Genomic DNA, 23174 nt, shown 5'->3' on the forward strand with positions numbered 1-23174 from the left:
GCTGTCGTAGTGTCCGCATGTAGCGCTTGCTGCTATTGTTATTCTGCATTCGTCTCCGCACGCAGACCAACTGTAGTACACCGTGTTACCAGACGCCTGTGATAGTGTAGTGTTGTAAGAACTGTGACCATGGTGTATTCGAACTCTGAAAAGGCGGAGATGGTACTCATCTATGGCGAGTGTCGACGAATTGCAGCTGAATCCTGCAGGGTGTATGCAGAACGGTACCCGGACAGAGAGCATCCAACATGCCGCACATTGCAAAACATCTACCGCCAACTGTATGCAACGGGTATGGTCGTAGCACGCAAACGGGTCCGTAACAGGCCCGTCAGAGGAGAAGCGGATGCAGTTGGTGTGTTAGCTGCTGTTGCCATGAACCCACACATGAGTACACAGGACATTGCGAGAGCCGTTGGACTGAGCAAAGTAGTGTCATGCGCATGCTGCATCGTCACCGCTTTCACCCGCTGTGTCGCTACATCAGCAATTACATGGTGATGACTTTAATCATCGAGTGCAATTCTGTCAATGGGCATTAACAGTTCTACCTGTTTGCCGATGAAGTGGGTTTCACAAACCACGGGGCAGTGAATCTACGGAACATGCATTACTGGTCCGTGGACAATCCTCGCTGGCTCAGACAGGTAGAGCGACAGCGACCGTGGACTGTAACTGTATGGTGCGGAATCATTGGCGAACACCTCATTGGTCCTCACTTCATTGCAGGGGCCCAAACAGCTGCAACATACATCACGTTTCTACAGAATGATCTGCCAACGTTGCTCCAAAATGTACCACTGGAAACTCGTCGACGTATGTGGTATCAGCATGATGGTGCCCTGCTCATTCCGCAATTAACACTAGGCTGACCCTTGACAGGATGTTCGACGGGCGTTTCATAGGACGTGGAGGATGCATAAATTGGCCAGCTCGTTCTTCTGATCTTACACCTCTGGACTTCTTTCTGTGGGGTACGTTAAAGGAGAATGTGTGCCGTGATGTGCCTACAACCCCAGAGTATATGAAACAATGTATTGTGGCAGCCTGCGGTGACATTACACCAGATGTACTGCGGCGTGTACGACATTCATTACGCCAGAGATTGCAATTGTGTGCAGCAAATGATGGCCACCACATTGAACATCTATTGGCCTGACATGTCGGGACACACTCTATTCCACTCCGTAATTGAAAACGGAAACCACATGTGTAGATGTGCCTCACCCCTCATGGTAATGTACATGTGCGTCAGTGAAAAAGACCAATAAAAAGGTGTTAGCATGTGGACGTAATGTGCTGTTCCAGTCTCTTCTGTACCTAAGGTCCATCACCGTTCCCTTTGGATCCCTACGTAATTCGGTGCTCTCCGATACACACGATCGAACAGCGGAGGAATGGTACTCATGCGTCAACTTTAGGTTACAATACCTCCGGATGTAATTAACATTTTACAATGCAACAAACGACGCTGATTACGTTTTTTTTTTTTATATGTTCAGATGTGCTAACAAAACTAACGGGGTTCCATTTCTAAAAAATCGTAGGTTTGTGTTCAAAAACATACTTCCGTGCAATTTTTTATGGTTTGTATTAACCAATTACACTAGCCCCTCTCCTCACGTTCGGTCTGTGGAATCGATTCGTCAGTATTTGATGTGGTTTATGAAATATATCCAGCGGTAATGTTAGGTGACTCACCCTGTATACAGGATGCTCAGAAACAGTCTGAAAGGCTTGTAAGTGTGTTGCAGGTCATGGTGTGCTGAGAAATGATTGTTAAAAAAAATAAAAAAGTAAATAAATTCGACAGGTTGCGACGTTTCCAAGTTCATTAGGATTTAACTTAGCGAATCAAGCCGTTTCGCACGCAAATTCAAGTGGTTCTCCATAGACGGGGTCGGGAAACGCGTCCTTCGTTTGGTTTTTGAAACCGAACAAGAGATCAGTTCAAAAATTAGCCATGGGGCAGTAGTAAGGATCGGACTTGAGACAAAGGCTGAGTAGTCTCGTGCACTACCATCTACGCTATGAGAACAACTGGCACTAATTTTATCTGGCGGGCTACTTGAATTTGAGCCTACAGTGGCCTGCTTGGCTAACTTCAATGCTAATCAACTCCGAAACGACGCAAAGCATCGACTTTATTTCGTAACAATTATTTCTCAGCACAGCCTACACTGAAACACCCTTAGAAGCTTTTCAGACTGTTTCTGGCCACCCAGTATACCCGTTGTTCTGTTATTATTTATATCATTCGACCATAGAGTCTACTAACAGATGATTGTTACGTATTACGATATACTACGGTATACACTTATTACGGTATAGTTATTGCAATCTGTTATACCACCTTTTTTATGAACTGAACTTACATAAGCTAAAATCCATCGCTCAGCGATTTCCTCTCCATTCACATAGGTGTCAAAGACGTCTACAAGAAATTCTAATACCACCTAAGGGGATCTCTTCACCATCTCTATCGGTATTCCTCCAGGGTCAGATGCTTTGTTATTCATCATATTTTTAATCCTCGTTTCGCCTCTGGTACTCATCCATCATTAACTTGCCCCTTGGCCTGTTGCTTTTGGTTGCTAAATACCTAGAAAAGCCTCTTAGCTTTTATCAACAGTTTCCTGTAATATTTTCGCCATGCGTTTCTCGATCTCGAACATCCTAAGGATCTATAATTAAAAGTATTAATTTAATTCTGGGGAACATTGTGATGGAAACCGATGTTTTCAATAAGATGTCTAGTCAAGATCAGTATTGAACAAATCGGCCGGCAAAGTGAAAGCCTGAAGAGTCACAACATGTCTAAAGAAGGGAACTGGGGATTTCACTTGTTCGTAGGAATCTCATCTGTGGGTTACTGTTCCAAATTCTTTTCTTTATTCTCTCTGTGCGAGCGCTTAGTAACCAACTTGAATGACGCTGTTAACTAATTTTATCCCTAAGTCACTGATTCACTTGCATGAGGCTGGTGCACGTTGCCAATAGAACTGTGACGTGTTTTACTTAAGTCCTATTAACAGAAGCAAAACATGTTGTTTCCGAAAAAAAGGAAGATTGCAGTTAAGCGTCCTGCTGTTGATTTCTGAAAATAGATCACGTAACTCAACTTTTTTGTCACCTTCCCGTTTTTTCCATAAAATATGCCAACTGCTGCTTTCCGCTTCAAAGTTTTCGGTAACACAACACTGTATCTGTACCTTTCATACCTTTGGGATGAATTAAAATTGCTTTGAATGGCGTCACGTTATTATCAGTAAACCTACACCCAAGTGACGTAATCAGAGAGTCGTAGCAAGGAATAAAAAGAGCTGCTATGTAACAAGTAAGTTGAGGTACTACAGGAATGATCCAATGATGAGGATTTTTTTCTGTAATTTTAGATCAGGGTAGTCAACCTTTTTCACCTGCCACGCACTTTTGTACCTCTGTTAGTAGTAAAATTTTCTAACCGCCCACCAGTTCCACAGTGACGCCGATTTATGAAGTAAGGAAGTAACTTAACGTTACAAAATTTTTAAAGCAGAGCTGCAGCAAATTAAAGTATATCATAATAATTACTTACCAAATACTTTGTCAAAATATTATGAAAAATCATACTGGAACGTCCAGTAGTGGACGATGTTGACTATCACTGTACTACATGTACGAATATCAGTTTCTAGAAAACCACACGCGTGTTTACGTTTCAAGAAAGTTTCAGGAAATTCGAGTTACTATTGCTCACAATATCAAGGAATTCCATTTGTGATTGTGGGTGCAAATACAAGTATAAATCCACATATTCTTATTTATTCACGACTAACTGCTCAAGATATGGACAGGATGAACGTCCCGGAGAATGTAGCGTTTAACTGAAAGGCTTGTGAACGTGCTTCTGGATTCCCCTCATAGTCAATTAAAAAGCTTCATACAGCTTCGTTGATGGCAATAAAGTATTCAGAAAAAAAAGTCATTTGGATGTATATTTTTTTCTGATTATCTTGTTTCACACAAAACCGAAACGCTTGTAATTTTTTATTTTCTACATCTATATCTACATCTGCGAACCACTGTGAAGTGCGTGGCAGAGGATACGTCCCATTGTACGAGTTATCAGGGCTTTTCCCAGTTCTATTCACGAATGGGGCGCTGGAAAATGATAGTTTAAATGGTTGTGCGCGTGCTCTAATTAATCTAATCTTACCGTCACGATGCCTATGCGATTGATATTTGGAGGATTGTAGTATATTCCTAGAGCCTTCATTTAAAGCCAGTTTTTGAAACATTGTCAGTAGACTTTCTTGGCATAGTTTACATCTGTCTTCAAGAGTCTGCCAGTTCAGTTCTTTCAACACCTCACTGACGCTCTCCCGCAGGACAAACATACTTATGACCATTCGTGCTGCCCTTTCAATATCCCCTCCTAGGCTTATTTGGTATGGATCCCACACACTAGAGAAATTATCTAGGCTGGATAGCACTAGTGATTTGTAAGCAATCTCTTTTGTAGACTGATTGCATTTCCATAGTATTCTACCAACAAGCCGAATCTGTTACCAAAAGAGATTACTTTCTTTATTGTTACAACAATGTTTCTATATTCTGGCACATTATTAAGGTCACTGAAAACTAGGTTCAAGCGATGGCTTGAACAATGAAAATTCACAGCTCTTGGAAATTCATTTCTAATCTTTTTCTGAGCATCATTATCTTTACTTGTCATTGTGGTGCATCCGTCAAACCCTAAGACAATAAGCTTAGTCAGAATAACGTCTGTAATACTATCTGCATAAAATTAATCAAACTGAAGGAAATTTATGAATTATTTTTTTACTATAGTGCCAACATCAACATGTCTTATACACTTCTTATTCCAAAAGTCACTGCTTACGGCTAATGTCAGCAGTCCCATCACTCGAAAGAGAAAATGTTTCAGTTTCATTGCCCTGGTTTGTGATCGTTTTTTTTTTAATTATACAGTCGCAAATACTGATGATATTTTATGAATATCACAAAATATTACTGTTTTCAGTCTGAAATTTGGTTCTGTTGACTTGTTACTTCAGTTGTTAAATTCAAATGCTCAGATTTGCTCTTTCCATCTTGACAGAATGACGTAAGATTTTGAGAACAGAGCGAGGTGGTGCCGTGCTACGACAATGGAGGAGGGCGAGTACAATCCCCGTGTGACAATGAAGACTTGATTTTTCCGTCGTCTCCCCAAATTCCGGGATGGTTGTTTCCCTTTCCTCCCCAAAGCGATTTTGTGCTCCTTCCCTAATGATCTCGTCGTCAACGTTGCTTTAAACCACTTTCTTCCTTCCTTCCTTCTTACCAGTCAATTTTTCTTGGGACACTGCGATCTGTAATGTGCCTTTGCATCTTCATGTAAATGTTTAAAGTGGATTCACTGGCCAGTGGTTTGTGAAACCCACTTCATCGGTAAACAGGTAGAACTGCAACGCATTCTCTGTTAATGCCCATTGACAGAATTGCACTCGATGATTAAAGTCATCACCATGTAATTGCTGATGCAGCGACACATGAAACGGGTGAAAGCGGTGACGATGCAGTATGCGCATGACACTACTTTGACTCAGTCCACCGGCTCTCGCAACGTCCCGTGTACTCATGTGTGGGTTTATGGCAACAGCAGCTAACACACCAACTGCACCCGCTTCTTCTGTGACGGGCCTGTTACGGACCCGTTTGCGTGCTACGACCATACCTGTTGCATACAGTAGGCGGTAGACGCAGACCCAAAGGCACCAAAAACACCTCGTTTTAGAGTTTATTTGAACAGTACGCAATATTCACAAATTTTTGCATTTAAAGAAAGATAATGTAACCAGGTCTACGTTCCAAGTCAACTCCTCTGAACCTGCCGTTTATCTTTAACAAACCAGGATACACCATTTTTCAATCAAAATAAAAGTCTTTACACGTGAGTTATTTAACAGCTGTGACTTAACGTCATTTGAAGCATATTTATTACCCTAATATTGGGCTGGAAACATTTTGATGCGTCTTTATTGTAACCGAATTTTTTTAAGGCACAAAAATTATTTCTGGATAATACTCACATGAGGAAGTTCGTAATGAACTACAGCAGCATTTATATTTTAAACAAGAAGGAAGATTAGGGCTTAACGTCTCATTGACATCGAGGTCATTAGAGGCGGAGCACAAGCACGGATGGGGGAGGAAATCGCCCATGCCACTTCAAAGGAACCATCGCAGCATTTGCCTGACGCTATTTAGGGAAATCACGGAAAACCCTAAATCTGGATGGCAGGACACGGATTTGAATCGATGTGCTCTCGAAAGCGAGTCCATTGTACACTATTGGCCATTAAAATTGCTACACCACGAAGAGGGCCTGCTACAGACGCGATATTTAACCGACAGGAAGAAGATGCTGTGATATGCAAATGATTAGCTTTTCAGAGCATTCACACAAGGCTGGCGCCGGTGGCGACACCTACAACGTGCTGACATGTGGAAAGTTTCCAACCGATTTCTCATATACAAACAGCAGTTGACGGGCGTTGCCTGGTGAAACGTTGCTGTGATGCCTCGTGTAAGGAGGGGAAATGCGTACCATCACGTTTCCGACTTTGATAAAGGTCGGATTGTAGCCTATCGCGATTGCGGTTTATCGTATCGCGACATTGCTGCACGCGTTGATCAAGACCCAATAACTGTTAACAGAATATGGAATCGTTGGGTTCAGGAGGGTAATACGGAACGCCGTGCTGGATCCCAACGGCCTCGTATCACTAGCAGTCGAGACGACAGGCATCTTATCCGCATGGCTGTAACGGATCGTGCAGCCACTTCTCGATCCCTGAGTCAACAGATGGGGACGTTTGCAGGACAACAACCATCTGCACGAACAGTTCGACGACGTTTGCAGCAGCATGGACTATCAGCTCGGAGACCATGGCTGCGGTTACCGTTGACGTTGCATCACAGACAGGAGCGCCCGGGGTGGTGCACTCAACGACGAACCTGGGTGCACGAATGGCAAAACGTCATTTTTTCGGATGAATGCAGGTTCTGTTTACAGCATCATGATGGTCGCATCCGTGTTTGCCGACATCGTGGTGAACGAACATTCGAAGCGTGCATTCATCATCGCCATACTGGCGTGTCACCCGGTGTGATAGTATGGGGTGCCATTGGTTACACGTCTCTGTCACCTCTTGTTCACATTGACGGCACTTTGAACAGTGGACGTTACTTTTCAGATGTGTTACGACCCGTGGCTCTACCCTTCATTCGATCCCTGCAAAACACTACAATTCAGCAGGATAATGCACGACCGCATGTTGCAGGTCCTGTACGGGCCTTTCTGGATACAGAAAATGTTCGACTGCTGCCCTGGCCAGCACATTCTCCAGATCTCTCACCAAATGAAAACATCTGGTCAATGGTGGCCGAGCAACTGGCTCGTCACAATAAGCCAGTCACTACTCTTGACGAACTGTGGTATCGTGTGGAAGCTGCATGGGTAGCTGTACCTGTACACGCCATCCAAGCTCTGTTTGACTCAATGCCCAGGCGTATCAATGCCGTTATTACGGCCAGAGGTGGTTGTTCTGGGTACTGATTTCTCAGTATCTATGCACCCAAATTGCGTGAAAATGTAATCACATGTCAGTTCTAGTATAATAAATTTGTCCAATGAATACTCGTTTATCATCTGCATTTCTTCTTGGTGTAGCAATTTTAATGTCAAGTAGGTTAGTTCGAAATAAATTCGCCGGATGTGAATATCTTGGCATTGGTTATATGAGGTATAGATATGCAAACTGTGAATTTGTGCCAGGCCGGGGACTGAACCCAGACTTGCCAATTATCGTTTCCAGCTACCCAAGCAAACCTCCAGAACCGATCCAGATTTCCATGTCACATGGTCTACATCCTTGTACCATAGGCCCTTACATTCATGAGCAGGGAGACGCGCACGGATAGTCGAAGTTGTTAAGGCGACCACTTGCTGTAAGCTGGAAATCTGTGTTCGAGTCCTATTTCATTACTTATTTTCATGTGTCACTAACAGGCGGTACATCCAGCCGATGCTAAGGTATTCGCACTGAGTTTATTTCGAGCTAATTTTGTACAGCTGTCGATCGGCAGTAATGTCTGATTTTTCAGACATGCAAGTAAGCATTACATACCAAGGAGGCAAAAAGATGATAACATCACTGGTCACGATTCCTCATAGTCTCATTCTCACTGGTGTGGGAATCCAGAGTAATGCTGCGAGCATTGTGGAAATTTGGGTCAGTCCAGGATGCGTACACGGATTCGCGACAAGCGGGAAATCCGGGTTCGAGCCCCAGTCTGGCACAAATCTTCGTATGTCACTAAAAGGTAGTATTCCTATACCTAATACAGCCAATGACAAGGTATTAGCACTCAGCGAATTTATTTCAAACTAATCTTATAATATTGTTGTGTGTGTTATCTCTGAGCATACATGTATCTACTTTACCTAAAAATTTCATTTTAGGTTGGCTGTATTTTTTGTTCTTCATTCTTAATGAATTTATAGGATTCACTTCCGTATGTTACTACAGGATCAATCATTATTTTATACAATCTTAGCTTAGTATCAATACTGTCTTGTCATCTAATGTCCTGTGTATACTACCACAAATCATTTCAAACTAGCCAATTTATTAGTAGCTTCGTTTCCACACGTGTGGCTAATACCTCAGCCTGAATATCGATGGGGTTCGAATAAAAATGAATGGAGTGAGGGATAAACTTCAGGTTTATGGAATGAAGGGATTCCTCACAGCGGTCTCCATTTGCTCCAAACATTACTGTATTACTTTGCAGTCCTCCAGAACGAATCTCTTATTAGTCATGGCTGTGTAATCAGTATTTTGTGAACAAAATATAGTCATCCTTTCAACGACCTCATATCTATCGCTCATATGGCGCCGCGGTAACTCAGAAAAAAAATTAAAATTTAAAAGCATTAGAATTTAGTCTCAGATTGCACAACTAAGCTTTCAAGTGTGAAATTTACACTGTAATTCAACTTCGTTGTTATATGTTTTGTCTGGTGTCTACAAACATTACTTCACTCTTTGAGTGCAAAAGTTAAAAAAAATAACGCAAGTTAGAGATAGCAAGATCAAATAAAGACGGAGTAAGAACTCAGATAGGACAAAACGAAATAAATGTCTGAGCAACCATCAAATCTTCACGTTAATTTTTATGTTTACTCTATGGAAAACAGACAGATTCTGAGAAAATGGTGATTACATCTCCATTTACTTAATATTAGAACCTTTTTTTTGCTGTAAAGTAAATGTTGTGTTGTAGTGTTTGTAGGAAGCCTTTTACTCACATTACGCTTGATTTAAGCTACAGCTTTTCAAAGTTGGAGGGAGTGTAACCGTTAGAGCTATTATCCTGTACAAGTGCTTCGTACAAGGAGTCCATGAGTAACACAATGTGTAATATGCACGATCCTGAAACATCTACCATTTCAGCACTCAGCAAGTTATTTTGTGGTAGGAGGTAAAGTCGTTTGCCTGTTTGCCTGAGTACGGAGTTCTGCTGTGGCTCAGCACTTATCCTGCAGTACAGCGTGCGTGCGGTTATCGTTAAAGCAAATATCATGAATTGCAAGAAAAGCGAAGCCTATCTAATCTTGTGCGTCTACCTGAACTTTGTTCAAGGCAAATTTTGAGTGATATAACTTTGTTTATACAGCCCATAGCTTCTCGAACGATACAATGATAACACTTAATGTAGCAGATAGTACCAAAGAACGCGACATTTAGAGAATGTCATTCGATTTCGTCCCAGTTACGAGCCATGAACTGTTTCGTTACTAACAAAGCTAAAATGGAAAATGGTTGTGAAATGGAGATGGTTAACGGTAGTACAGATGTAAGTTTCCCTTTGTGTAACTTGTCTTGCGTTCATATCTGTGTTAGATCATCAACCGTGGATAATACTCCATCCTCGTGTCGACAATAATGTTTCAAATGATTTTATACTTTTAAAAAATAATAGTTAAGACATTTGCAGATTACTGCACTAAAGGTACAGAACACGTGAGTAAGTATAGGATACAATTGAGTTTTCAGTCACACAGCAATACCACTAACATATTTGAACAAAATAGGTGATTATAATGTCATTGTGCACCCTACTTGGATATCTACAAAAACATTTAACTTTAAAAGTTCTGAAGTGAAGCAGTCTCGTGACAAGAACCGCAATACCTTTATCTGGACAAAAAACAAGAAAAGAAACCGGCTTGAAATCCGCATGGTTGGAAGAGTTATGCTTACTTAAGTAAATTGTACTTTTTAACATTATTAATTAATTGTTCCATAGCAAATCACAAAAATTACACTAGTTTAAATTTGAGATCAGGAAAACATCTGGTTGAATGAATTTTTATGTAGTGATACCCATTAACACAAAATAATTTTTCAACATCTTCGTGTTATATTCAAATGTAACTATTTGCGTAAGAAGTTCTTTTGACATGCCCAGTCTTAATTATCCAATATTTATTTAAAAACAGCCACTTCAAGTGAGTTATAATGTCGGTGGTTCCTCTGTGCCCAATGCTAAATTTCACAATATTCGTTGGACAGTTAACATTCTTAGTCAGTCATTCACGAACGAAAAGTTTTGCAATAGTTTACTGTTTACTTCACATACAAATTTCCCCCTCAATAAACACTGGCAATATTGTAATACCACTTACCAACACCATAGCTGCAAATACTGGAAGTAGCTATAATTTAAACGATAACATATATAGCACAGTGATGGGCAATCATACAAACGAAAACTGTGAAATCCTCGAGTCTAACGAGTTCTTGTTGTTCTGGGAAACCGACCTCGGTCCTCCGTTTCCAGTTCTCACCTTGAAGTTCTCGGTTTTCGGTCCTCGCTCTTCTTTTCTCGTTTCTTAGCTCTCGTTTCCTAGCTCTCTTTTCTCGGTTCTTAGTTCTCGCTTTTCAGTTCTAGGCTGTGTATTCGTTACTGTTGACCTAAACGAGATCAAAGTTCGCGGTTCTCAGATTAGTATTTACTAAACAAATTAGAATGTTGAACTGAATTATGTGTTACAACATACAATAGATTTGCAATAGCAAATACATATAATTAAGAAATGAAATGTTCCACAACATTTAAAAATTATTGTGAAAATGCAAATGGGTAAAATGTTTTGCAAATATGTTGAGATGAAAAGTATTAAGTTGCTTAAGGACTGATGATTTCTGTTTAAAAGGTGATGCATGCTGCACCAGTGTGACAATAAACTCCAACAACATTTCATCTGCTCAACTTCAAATGGCATACACATATAAACAAAATCAATGAAGTACTAAAGAAAATATGTTACAGTCTGCATTTACTCTCTGTCAAAGTAAGTTAGAGCACTGTCCGAACTCCCTACTTTCCCCAAATCCAAAGCATCCTACTGTACGGAACTATTTTCTGGGGTAATACACCACCTAGTTCAGTCATCTACTTAACTAAAAAAAACCGCAAGAGCAATGTAACATGCTCGACAAACAGATTCTTGCAAACCCCTCTTTCAAAAGTCATCAATTCTCCCTCTTCCCTACATGTATATATTAGAAATCTGTAAATACATTAGAAAGAATTTAACAGATGTAATTGAAAATTTTAATATCCTTGAAGACGATGCAAGACAAAAGAAAAAGTTTCATGTCCAGTCAATAAGGACATCAGCCTATAAAACCTCCACAGTAAACAGCGCTATTCAAATTTACAGTAGTCTTTCGTATAAACTAAAAGACATATCATCATTCTTACGTTTTTTGTGAAACCGTAAGGGCATTCTTATTGGATCATTGCTTCCATTCAGTAGCAGAATTTCTAGATCATTTAAGATACAAAAGATTTGAAACAAGACAGTGCAGCTACTACAAGAAACCTTTGTGGATAAAGCTAAAATACATGTGTCTGCTGATATATATATATATATATATATATATATATATATATATATATATATATATATATATATATGTGTGTGTGTGTGTGTGTGTGTGTGTGTGTGTGTCCCACAATCTGGAAAGATTTATAGGATGAGTCAATAAATGTTGTAACAGTGGCAACAATCTCAGTTGACGCTCCACAAATACGGGTAAAAGCCGCCAGGAAGCATCACATCTACTGGTTTGTCTGCCCAGTCGCCAAGTGAAAAAGAGTAGGACCAATCTTGTCTCTCCAGGTGAGTGGAGGTCGTGGGTTCGATTCTTCCATGGATATGGATTTTGACTAGTTCTTAATGGAAATAACCTTTAAAATGCCATGCATATTCTCGCAACGTTGACCAAATCAAATTCAAATGTATGTGTGGATACATATTTTTCTGTATTTCTCGAAGGCTTTTACCAATATTAATCAGACTACTCACTGTCTGGAAAAAGTACTATGGGAATACGATTATCCTAGAACACTTATTTGGGAGGGGGAGGGGGGAGGGCATTAGGTAAGAGCTTGTGTGTATCGAAAAGACATTAGTGTCAAGTCTACAATTATCAGGGCCTCTAGGCCAGTTGATAACATGCCTGATTGTAATCGATTAGAACATTATGAAAATTAATGAAATTCCAACATACTGATGGAGGATAGGACAAACAACTTGGATATTAAGTTATTATTTTCTTCCAATATCCGTGACTGTTGTGACTGTAGTCATTTCTTTGTAGTGACTGGTTTGGGACCATCACGTCCATTTTCAAACCATGGTATTATACGGTGTTATCATACAGTTCCCACCAGTGTACATGTAACAAAATATTTATTATTCCTCACTAGCAATCACAACCACAGCCTAACGTAAGACTGTGGTATGAATACACAGCGAACTTGCGATTGCTGTATTCGACTAGTAAGAAAAAAAAGTCAGAGGAATTACTTTTCATCACGCCTTGGTAATTTCATTTTCATCTTGTCTGAAGAACTCTTAATTTTCTATTTGGTTAAGTGCCATTTAAACTAATAAAATAAAAAAAGCTCTGTTTACAAAACACAAAATGCATTTTTCATTTTGGTACAGCTCACACTGCTAACAGCGCCACATTTACCAGCGTCAGTTATTAGTGTTTTAACAGGAAGTTGTAACACGAGCTAAATGAAAGCAATAACGTGATGAAGAGACTGGTAACTCATGATGTGAAGACACTTTTGGCGATATGAATAAAAATTCATCTGTGGCGAAAATTATATCAACAGAAAACATGTAGTTCCCACTTTCTGTAACTGATCATAAGATATGATACGGAATTTTCTTGCGTGAAATATTGGCAAGTCCTAGCTGAAAACAAATGCAGCAATTTCAAACTACATTGTACCATATGGAGGATTCAGTGTCCCATCAACGATGAGATGATAGAGGAGGATAGCAAGGTCTAAATGGACAATTGGTTCGGGCGCGCCCACTTATTCTCTGTAACGGGACTAGAATTTGAACTGAACGTGAATCCAGTGTGGTAACCAAAGTGGCCCCTACTCGGCCTCAGCAAATGGTTTTCTCGATCTGTCTTTCGATACAAAACACAATGATAAAGACGCAGATCGAATCTCTGTTGCAGATAAGAAATAACGCATTATGTATGAAAGTCTGACCTATCATGTAAACAACTGCAGCTATCTTTGAATTCTTTTCTGGCGTTTACTGTTTGCGCTCTGATCTTTAAGCCAATGTGTGCTAACCAAGTATTGAAACGTAGCAAACAGTATAACGTATGGGAACTATGGAAGAGTTCTGTATTACAGTAACAAAAAATAAACTCGTAGAACAAGATTGGCGAGGAGACCCCCAAGAGGGATATACAGCCGCCAGTTTGAAAGACCGTTCAATTGGACGCCACTTCGGCGATTTGCACTCCCTGAACCTTCCCCAATAATCCCACAGGGGAAATCAGACCCACGGTTTAACGTCGAATCCAAACCACGTGTCGTTGTTGGCACATCTTCACGTCGTTTAGAGGTGAAGACTAGAAGAAATGCAGAGTGAGAAACTCCAGTGCCTGGCTAGGTTTCGATCCCGCGACCTTTAGTCTCCAGGTTCCCAATTTGCCACTAAACCATTAAGCCCACATTAATTCTGTATTTGCATTATTTATCAATGCCCAGAAATGAAGTCTTATAACAAACTGGCTCTTCTGTCGATGGATTATTTACATTTACATCTACATCTGTAATTCTCAGGGCTTGTAGCGGATGATGCTTAGTGTACCAGTACCATTTTCCTCCTTCTTATTCCACATGTGGGAGGAAATATTATAGGCACCCTTCTGTATGAACCTAAAATCTCTAGTTTCAGCGGAGTATTTTTCTTGACACATTTTGAAACGTGGGCTCTCGGAATTTTCTAGATAAGACTTTCCATGATGCACAAAATCTTTCTTGTAACGTCTCCCACCGAAATTTGTCGAGCATTTCTGCGATACTCTTACACCGACTACAGAAACCCATGTAGATCTGGGGATAATCTTTACAGAGGACGCATCATGTGAGGCAGAGATCGAAGTGAGAATACCAACTGCAAATCGATCATACTTCAGTCTGAGTCAGATTTTTAATGTACGTGGGCTCTCAAGGAATTTCGAACTCGAGCTATAAAACACAATGATCCAGCGGTGGGCTATATTGATGCAAAACATGGAGTGTCTGGAAAAAGACGTAAATAACCTTCTCGTTTTCGAGCGGAAAGTCTTAAGGAAGATGCATGGTCTGCTTGAGGTACCAGTAACTAGGGAATGGAGGATCCGACACTATTGTGAGCTCGATAATATCTACGACAGGCCAAATATTATAGGTCAGATAAGAATCAAGTGGCTTGTATGGACAGGACACATCACACGGGTAGATAAACACTGTTGGTCTTTGAATCCATGGATTTTACCCCCCATGGGAGAAGACCACTAGGCATACCAGAGAAAAGGCGGAGAGATGGAATTTGTGAGGATTTGCTGAAGATAGGTAGAAAGAATGAAGGATAACTGATAACAGAAAGTAGGAAATAGAAGCCAGTGGTAGCGAGCCTTGTAGCTGTATGCAGTCCACTGTGCCTGATCATGTGAAGCAAAGTAGAAGGGTATATTCTACCTTCTCTGTCAACCAATTTGGTAAGGACCCCAGACTGATGAACAATACTCAAGAACTGGTTGGATGTGGGTTTTGTGTGCAACCTCTTTCATGTGAGAATTAGGCACATGCCTCCCTAGGATTCTTACAATGAAACTAAATCTGGCATCTTCCTTCACCAGAACTATGTTTGTGTTATTGTTCCACCTTCAGTCCCTGTTGACAAAAGTTACAAGATACATGAACACTATGACTGATCACCAATCATGTAATAAGTCTGCATGTTCACAACTCTGTCATCTGCAAACGACCATGTAGAGTGATGGACATTTTCCACATGCTCATTTATATACTGAAGCACTACTGAGCATTAAAACTGCAACACCAAGAGTTATTACATTTGTGAATGTTTGGGGTATGCAGGTTGTGAAATTTAGTACACAGAGTTGCCACCTATGGCAGCAACAATGGCTCTAACCCAGCTGGCTATCAAGTCTCAAACTGAGCTTGGATGATATGAGTACATCATTGTGTGCTGCTTCAGCTTTATGCCTGAGTTCATCAATCATAGTGGTTGGGAAGTGATGGCATGCCAGCCTTTCAGCAACCCCTGAACGGATGTTTTCCATCTGTGAGATATCTGGAGAATATGTTGGCTAGTACAACTGTGAACACCCCTGTTTGAGATTAGTCACAACACATATAAATACTTTCATTGTAATGCTGTACACAGAACTGAAATGGCAACTTGGTGCCGTTTCTGTGTCCAGTGTTGGCCATAAAGATACTGCACGGAACTGAGCATGGCCGTCTTGAATCCATTGATTCCATATTTGCATGGCAGTCTCAGGATCCTGACAAATATGAGCAGTGAGCAGCACTAAACTGCAGTCTCGATAGCCCAAAATCTTGCCACTGTTGAATTCCAATGCATGCTAGTAGACATATCTTCTTCTTAAAGGAGACATAACACAAACTTCTCACAAACAATCAACATTTGAATGTACTTTCTCAATGTGAAACATGCTGCATAATATTTCCTTATATTCAGAATGTGGCAGCATTCCTCAAACCTACTTTGTGTGGTTGCACTGAAACGCTAATAATTTGCATATCTAAGTGTGTAGCACATTTCATGCCAACTTGATGTGTTCTGGATGTCTTCTTCATTGTCTTGTAATTTTAATGGTGAGTACTATACCCCTTCAGTCCAAAACGATTTGAGACTGGACTAATAAAAAAAGTTAAGATGTTGGTTTTAATATTTCAGGTGTTCTACATAGTACATCTTGAGTACAATGCACAGAATGTTCAAATATCCATATGAAACTATCAGAAAAATTATTCTCTGGGAAGTTGTTCAACTCATACTCATGTTCTTGAATGTCAGTTATGTCATAAAAACATTAAGCCTCCATGTGACTTTCTCCACATTATCGATCTGTGGTAAGTCTGTACTGATAAAAAAGAACTGTCCACAGCTTGTGTTTCAATCAAGTCATGGCAGACATACACATTTTGTTCAGCAGTCAAGGTATGTGAAACAAACTTTGCACACACCTTTATATTCTTCAAAACATTCTGCAGAATATCTTGAGCACTTGATAAAGAGATGTTGCTCCATTACAACTTGTGCCACAAAAACATTGACAAATGACAGCCACATGTCCACCACTTAACACTGCTTGCAAACAACTGACTGCTCAAATCACATCTGTTGTTTACACTTGTTAGTCAAGTTGCAAACACAGTTACTGCACTGACATTGCTCTGCACCAAAACTAAAATTTGTCTCTGAACTTTTTGGATGGATGGTGTGTATCGTGAACAACAGCTGCTATGCCACACAAAAATGAGATCAAAATATGCAACTCAGACATTGCAGATTGGTTTCTCTCAAACTACATAAGAACAAAAGTCCAAAAAACAATTACTATGAATCTTCACACAATGCAGAATAAGCATCAATTAATGGTACTTATAAAGTTATAAACCAGAACCCTGGAAAATGTAAGGCTATAAAGTTTCTTGGAGGATGGAACCAGGATGATCAAGATGGATCCAACATACAAAATACATAACCAATAAACTGAACACCACCTTTTACTGCATAAAAATTATTTCACACTGCACATCAAAGGAAAGAATAAAAATATGTACTTTGCCAAAGCATAATGTACAGTGATATGACACAGTCATCTGGCGTGACTCAAGTGCTACAACATTCATTTCAGAGACTGAAACAGAACTGTATGAGCCATGGCAGGTGCAGCTCCAAGGAGCTCATGAAAGCCTATACTTGAAAAACATCAAGTCCTTTCATTGCCTTATTTATATATTTTGCAAGTAATACTCTTCATTACCTCCCCCCATGAACCATGGACATTGCCGTTGGTGGGGAGGCTTGCGTGCCTCAGCGATACAGATGACTGTACCGTATGTGCAACCACAATGGAGGGGTATCTGTTGACAGGCCAGACAAACGTGTGGTTCCTGAAGAGGGGCAGCAAGCCTTTTCAGTAGTTGCAGGGGCAACAGTCTGGATGATTGACTGATCTGGCCTTGTAACACTAACCAAAACGGCCTTGCTGTGCTGGTACTGCAAATGGCTGAAAGCAAGGGGAAGCTACAGCCATAATTTTACCCGAGGGCATGCAGCTTTACTGTATGATTAAGTGATGATGGCGTCCTCTTGGTTAAAATATTCTGGAGGTAAAATAGTTCCCCATTCGGACTATTCAAGAGGACATCATTATCAGGAGAAAGAAAACAGGCGTTCTATGGATCGGAGCGTGGAATGTCAGATCCCTTAATCGGGCAGGTAGGTTAGAAAATTTAAAAAAGGAAATGGATAGGTTAAAGTTAGATATAGTGGGAATTAGTGAAGTTCGGTGGTAGGAGGAACAAAACTTTTGGTCAGGTGAATACAGGGTCATAAATACAAAATCAAATAGGAGTAATGCAGGAATAGGTGTAATAATGAATAAAAAAATAGGTGTGCAGGTAAGCTACTACAAACAGCATAGTGAACACATTATTGTGGCCAAGATAGACACAAAGCCCACACCTACTACAATAGTACAAGTTTATATGCCAACTAGCTCTGCAGATGATGAAGAAATTGAAGAAATGTATGAGGAGATAAAAGAAATTATTCAAATAGTGAAGGGAGACGAAAATTTAACAGTCATGGGTGACTGGAATTCAGTAGTAGGAAAAGGAGGAGAAGGAAACGTAGTAGGTGATTATGGATTGGGGGGAAGAAATGAAAGAGGAAGCTGTCTGGTAGAATTTTGCACAGAGCATAACTTCATCATAGCTAACACCTGGTTCAAGAATCACAAAAGAAGGTTGTATACATGGAAAAAGGTGGGAATTTAAGGAGATGGGACCTGGATAAACTGAAAGAACCAGAGGTTGTACAGAGTTTCAGGGAGAGCATAAGGGAGCAATTGACATGAATGGGGGAAAGAAATACGGTAGAAGAAGAATGGGTAGCTTTGAGGGATGAAGTAGTGAAGGCAGCAGTGGATCAAGTAGGTAAAAAGACGAAGGCTAGTAGAAATCCTTGGGTAACAGAAGAAATATTGAATTTAATTGATGAAAGGTGAAAATATAAAAATGCAGTAAATGAAGCAGGCAAAAAGGAATACAGACATCTCAAAAATGAGATCGACAGGAAGTGCAAAATGGCTAAGCAGGGATGGCTAGAGGACAAATGTAAGGATGTAGAGGCTTATCTCACTAGGGGTAAGATAGATACTGCCAACAGGAAAATTAAATAGATCTTTGGAGATAAGAGAACCACTTGTATGAACATCAAGAGCTCAGATGGAAACCCAGTTCTAAGCAAAGAAGGGAAAGCAGAAAGGTGCAAGGAGTATATAGAGCGTCTATATAAGGGCGATGTACTTGAGGACAATATTATGGAAATGGTAGAGGATGTAGATGAAGATGAAATGGGAGATACGATACTGCATGAAGAGTGTGACAGAGCACTGAAAGACATGAGTCTAAACAAATCCCCCGGAGTAGACAACATTCCATTGGAACTACTGACGGCCTTGGGAGAGCCAGTCCTGACAAAACTCTACCATCTGGTGAGCAAGATGTATGAGACAGGCGAAATACCATCAGACTTCAAGAAGAATATAATAATTCCAATCCCAAAGAAATCAGGTCAGAATCACAATGTTTAAATACATATGATTTCTTTTGGATGATCAGGATTTGTGTATTATGCTATAAAAAGGTGATCTGTCCAATTTCACAATGTGCATGCTGTCCAAAAATGATTTAAAAGGACTGATAAAAAATACAATACAAACCATATGCTGCTTCTTTGTGTGTGTGTGTGTCTGTGGGGGGGGGGGGGGGGGGGGACCCTTCCCCACTGAGAATAAATTAATACTGAGTACTGTACTGTTTGCCAGAATATCTTCAATCCCACTGAGTGTTTCAAACATGTATGTGTTCAGATATTCCATATACATGTATTTTACTCATTAGGTAATGTAACATAACTGTGTTGAAGGTGTATTTTAGTCACTAGACAATGTTACAAAACTGTATCAAAAGCTTTCTGTAGCAGCCTGAGCTCCATTATCAACTGCCAAATGGATCGCATGAACAAACAAAGCAGAACTGATGATTGCAGAAGCTATGTCAATTCTTACATACTTATGTAAACTGTATAATTATCCATCTGTGATGAAAAAAACTGAGGAAGTGTTACCTGTAAAGGCAGCAACTTTACTGTATGTTTTTGTTGATAAGTCTAGGCAAGGAAGCTTGACAGTCAGTCAAGTCTTTAGCTGTTAGATCATGATGCTGTAATTCTGCTATGTTTCAGTTCAGTCTTAAGATAAAATTGAACCTCTCTGCAAAACCACGAGATTAATAAATCAAGAAACAATAGGGTCAGTCAGGTAGAAGCTACAGTTAGTAGACTGGTTTGAAGTATATAATGCAGCCAGTGTGTGAATCTTTCCTTTTACCTCTGGCATCCTAATGGGGTAGTATACTTTTATGCACTGCTGGAAAAAAGTTAGTACATTCTTTTAGAGGTTTTCTGTTCACTCAAGATTTATTGTTGCAACAGTGCATATGGAGTACATGAAGAGATTACAGTTACAGTTCAATAGCACAAATGGTTCTGAATCATCAGGTATTAACCCATGCTGAAACTCCCATATTATAATGTGGTGTAGCCGCCATGGGTGGCAATTCAGGCACTGACTCTGGCATCCAGTTGATCATATAGATGGCAAATAATCTCCTGGGACATGTTATGCCATGCCTGCTCAAACCACTCATGTAGTTTGTTGGTTGATGGGTCACATGAGCAACTTCTCGTCCCATATTATCCCACATGTGCCTGGTTGGAGACAAGTCAGGACATCATACTGGCAAGGGAAGTTGCTGTACATCTTGCAGAACACATTGTGTGTCATGGACAGTGTGTAGGCAAGCCTTATCCTGTTGGAACAACACATCACCTTCCTGCTGCAAGAATGGAAAAAGAATGGGAATAATAACATTCTGCACATACTGAGTGCTGGTTATCATCCCCTCCAGAAACACTAAACATGAATAAAAGTTGCAGCTTATTGCACCACAGACCAAAAGACATGGAATGGGGCCAGTGTGTGTTGGATGAATGCACTCTATGAGACAGTACTCACTGTGCCTACATCATACGTGCAAACAACCATCACATGCATGCAGGCAAAATTTGCTTTCATTGATGAAGACCATGCTACACCATTCCATCTTCCACGTGATCTTCTGATGGCAACAGCCGAGCCGTGCATGTCAGTGCTGTGTTGTGAGTGGAAGAGGGGCAACAGGTGTGCATACCTGTAGCCTCACTGCTAATAAACAGTTTGCAACAGTTTGTGTTGACATGTCTGGGCTCACAAGCCCTCTTATCTGCACTGTGGTAGCTGTATGATCTGCCACTGCTGCCCTTACAATATGATGATCCAGGCAGGTGTCTGTGCTACGTGGATATCCAGAACCTCATCTTCAGGTGTGAGGATGTTCACGTGAACACTGATTCTAGCATCATTGTACAACTGATCCAGCACATCCAACTTGTGTGGCTATTCTCTGAAAGGACCATCTGATCACTCAGAAGACCACAATTTGACCCCTTTTGAACTCACTCAGTTGGCTGTAGGAAGCATGAGCGCATCTCTGTGGCATGGTTGCCTGCTCACGTCACTCATCTCTACCACACTGAACCTCCCAGCTGTGGGTGGGCATCCCCTTTTAAAGGGTAGACACAGACACTCTAGTAGCTATGTCTCTGTGCTGTCTGTTGTATATTTTCACTATGTGAACTTGACTTAGTCTGTATCTTGTTGTTTCTCACTGGACTTTGATTGCTATCTCTCTTATTTACAGTTAAGTTGCATGAATACAGCTTTTCAGTGTCTGGTGATGTGTGTGTATTTATACTATTTTTCTCTACCTTGTGCTTACAGTCTTCTTTCAACATCATCAGATTCTAAGTTAAAAAGTGATTCATCGTGATTCACACAATTTGTATTTTTTGGGGTGATGTAATCATCACTTTGAATTCTTTTTCCACCAAAAAATTGTCACTGAGATGTGTCATATACATTCTACAAGGCTATGCTACAGGGTAAAAGCTTGACTACAAGGACCGATAAAAATGAAATATTTATTCATTCTGATGAGCATGGATGGCAAAAATGAAGTGGAAGCCTGTGGATACATGAAATCAAGAGCACCAATGTGAGAAATAGCAAAAAACATAAACACATGGGAAGAAAACCATAGCAGGAGGGAATGACATCTATAAAAATGACGTGAGTAGCACAACACATAGTCAAGAATCATTGCTAAAACTCAGGGGAGAGAAACATCTTATCGTTGTAGGAATTCCATAAAGCCATAATTTAATTCCTACATCATGCTTAAACACAGAAAAACACAAAGCAAATCAACTGTTCACTGAAATATGTAAACAATATGGTTTTTAGAGAGAGACTGTTACACTAAGCTTGGTAAGCACATGAATGGCAAATACAAGAGAATTATCTCCCAAAAGATTTCTGAAATAATAGCAGCATCAGATCGTGAAGAAGAAGTAGCCACTGCAGCACTGACAACAACAAACACCTCTGCAGACACAGCAATTTCCACTCCAACCTCTGTGCCAAATCAAACCTCAACAAAACCCACAATGCCAACAGCAGTAGCAATTGAAAATTCACCACTAGCTGAAAGTTTACCAGCAACAAGGACCCCACATCATCATCACCTACAACAGTAAAAGTCACACCTACAACAGCAGTAACAATGTCAACATCAACTACAACCACCCCAGCAACAGGAGGAAGTTAAGTAATTCCAGTGAGAAGAAATAGGAAGCATCCATGTCATCTATGAGATTTTTTTTATTTCCAAAAGGCCTCAACACCAAATTAGGATAAAAAGTGCACTTATCAACAACATCTCCAGTAGCAGTCCTTGCAGCAAAAACAGAAACTACATCAGCATCAACCACACAAGAAGAACCAACAAAGAGACGGAGAACTGCCCCTTTTCACCATCAGGATGTTTTCTTATAACCAACACAGAAAACCAACTCACGCTTACAGACAAGAAGGAACATTTCCCACATAATTTAAATTTAGGAATAATGGTAAGTTGTCAACAAAGTACAATTTGAACAAACTAAAATCTCACCAGGTCACTCTTCTTCATCCGATTATACAGTCACTTAGGAATAAAGTAAGAGAGCTGGAAATCTCGCTATCAAGTGAACTCAGATATGTTAATATACTTTGCTTATCTGAACACTGACTGAAAGAAAATGAGTTAAATACAGTGAAAATAATGTATTGTGCATTAGCAGCACAAACGTGTAGGAATGAGTTTACACGTGGAGGGAATTGCATATACATACAGAAAAATATCAAATTCAGTAACTTAGACAATGTTGAATCCTTAAACACAGAAAGATTTTGAAATATCAGACATAGAAATTCCAGCATTAAGTTAATTATAATCTGTTTACATAGATCTTCAGATAG

Source organism: Schistocerca gregaria, chromosome X (assembly GCF_023897955.1).
Source record: "Schistocerca gregaria isolate iqSchGreg1 chromosome X, iqSchGreg1.2, whole genome shotgun sequence".
In the NCBI taxonomy this organism is placed as follows: domain Eukaryota; kingdom Metazoa; phylum Arthropoda; class Insecta; order Orthoptera; family Acrididae; genus Schistocerca; species Schistocerca gregaria.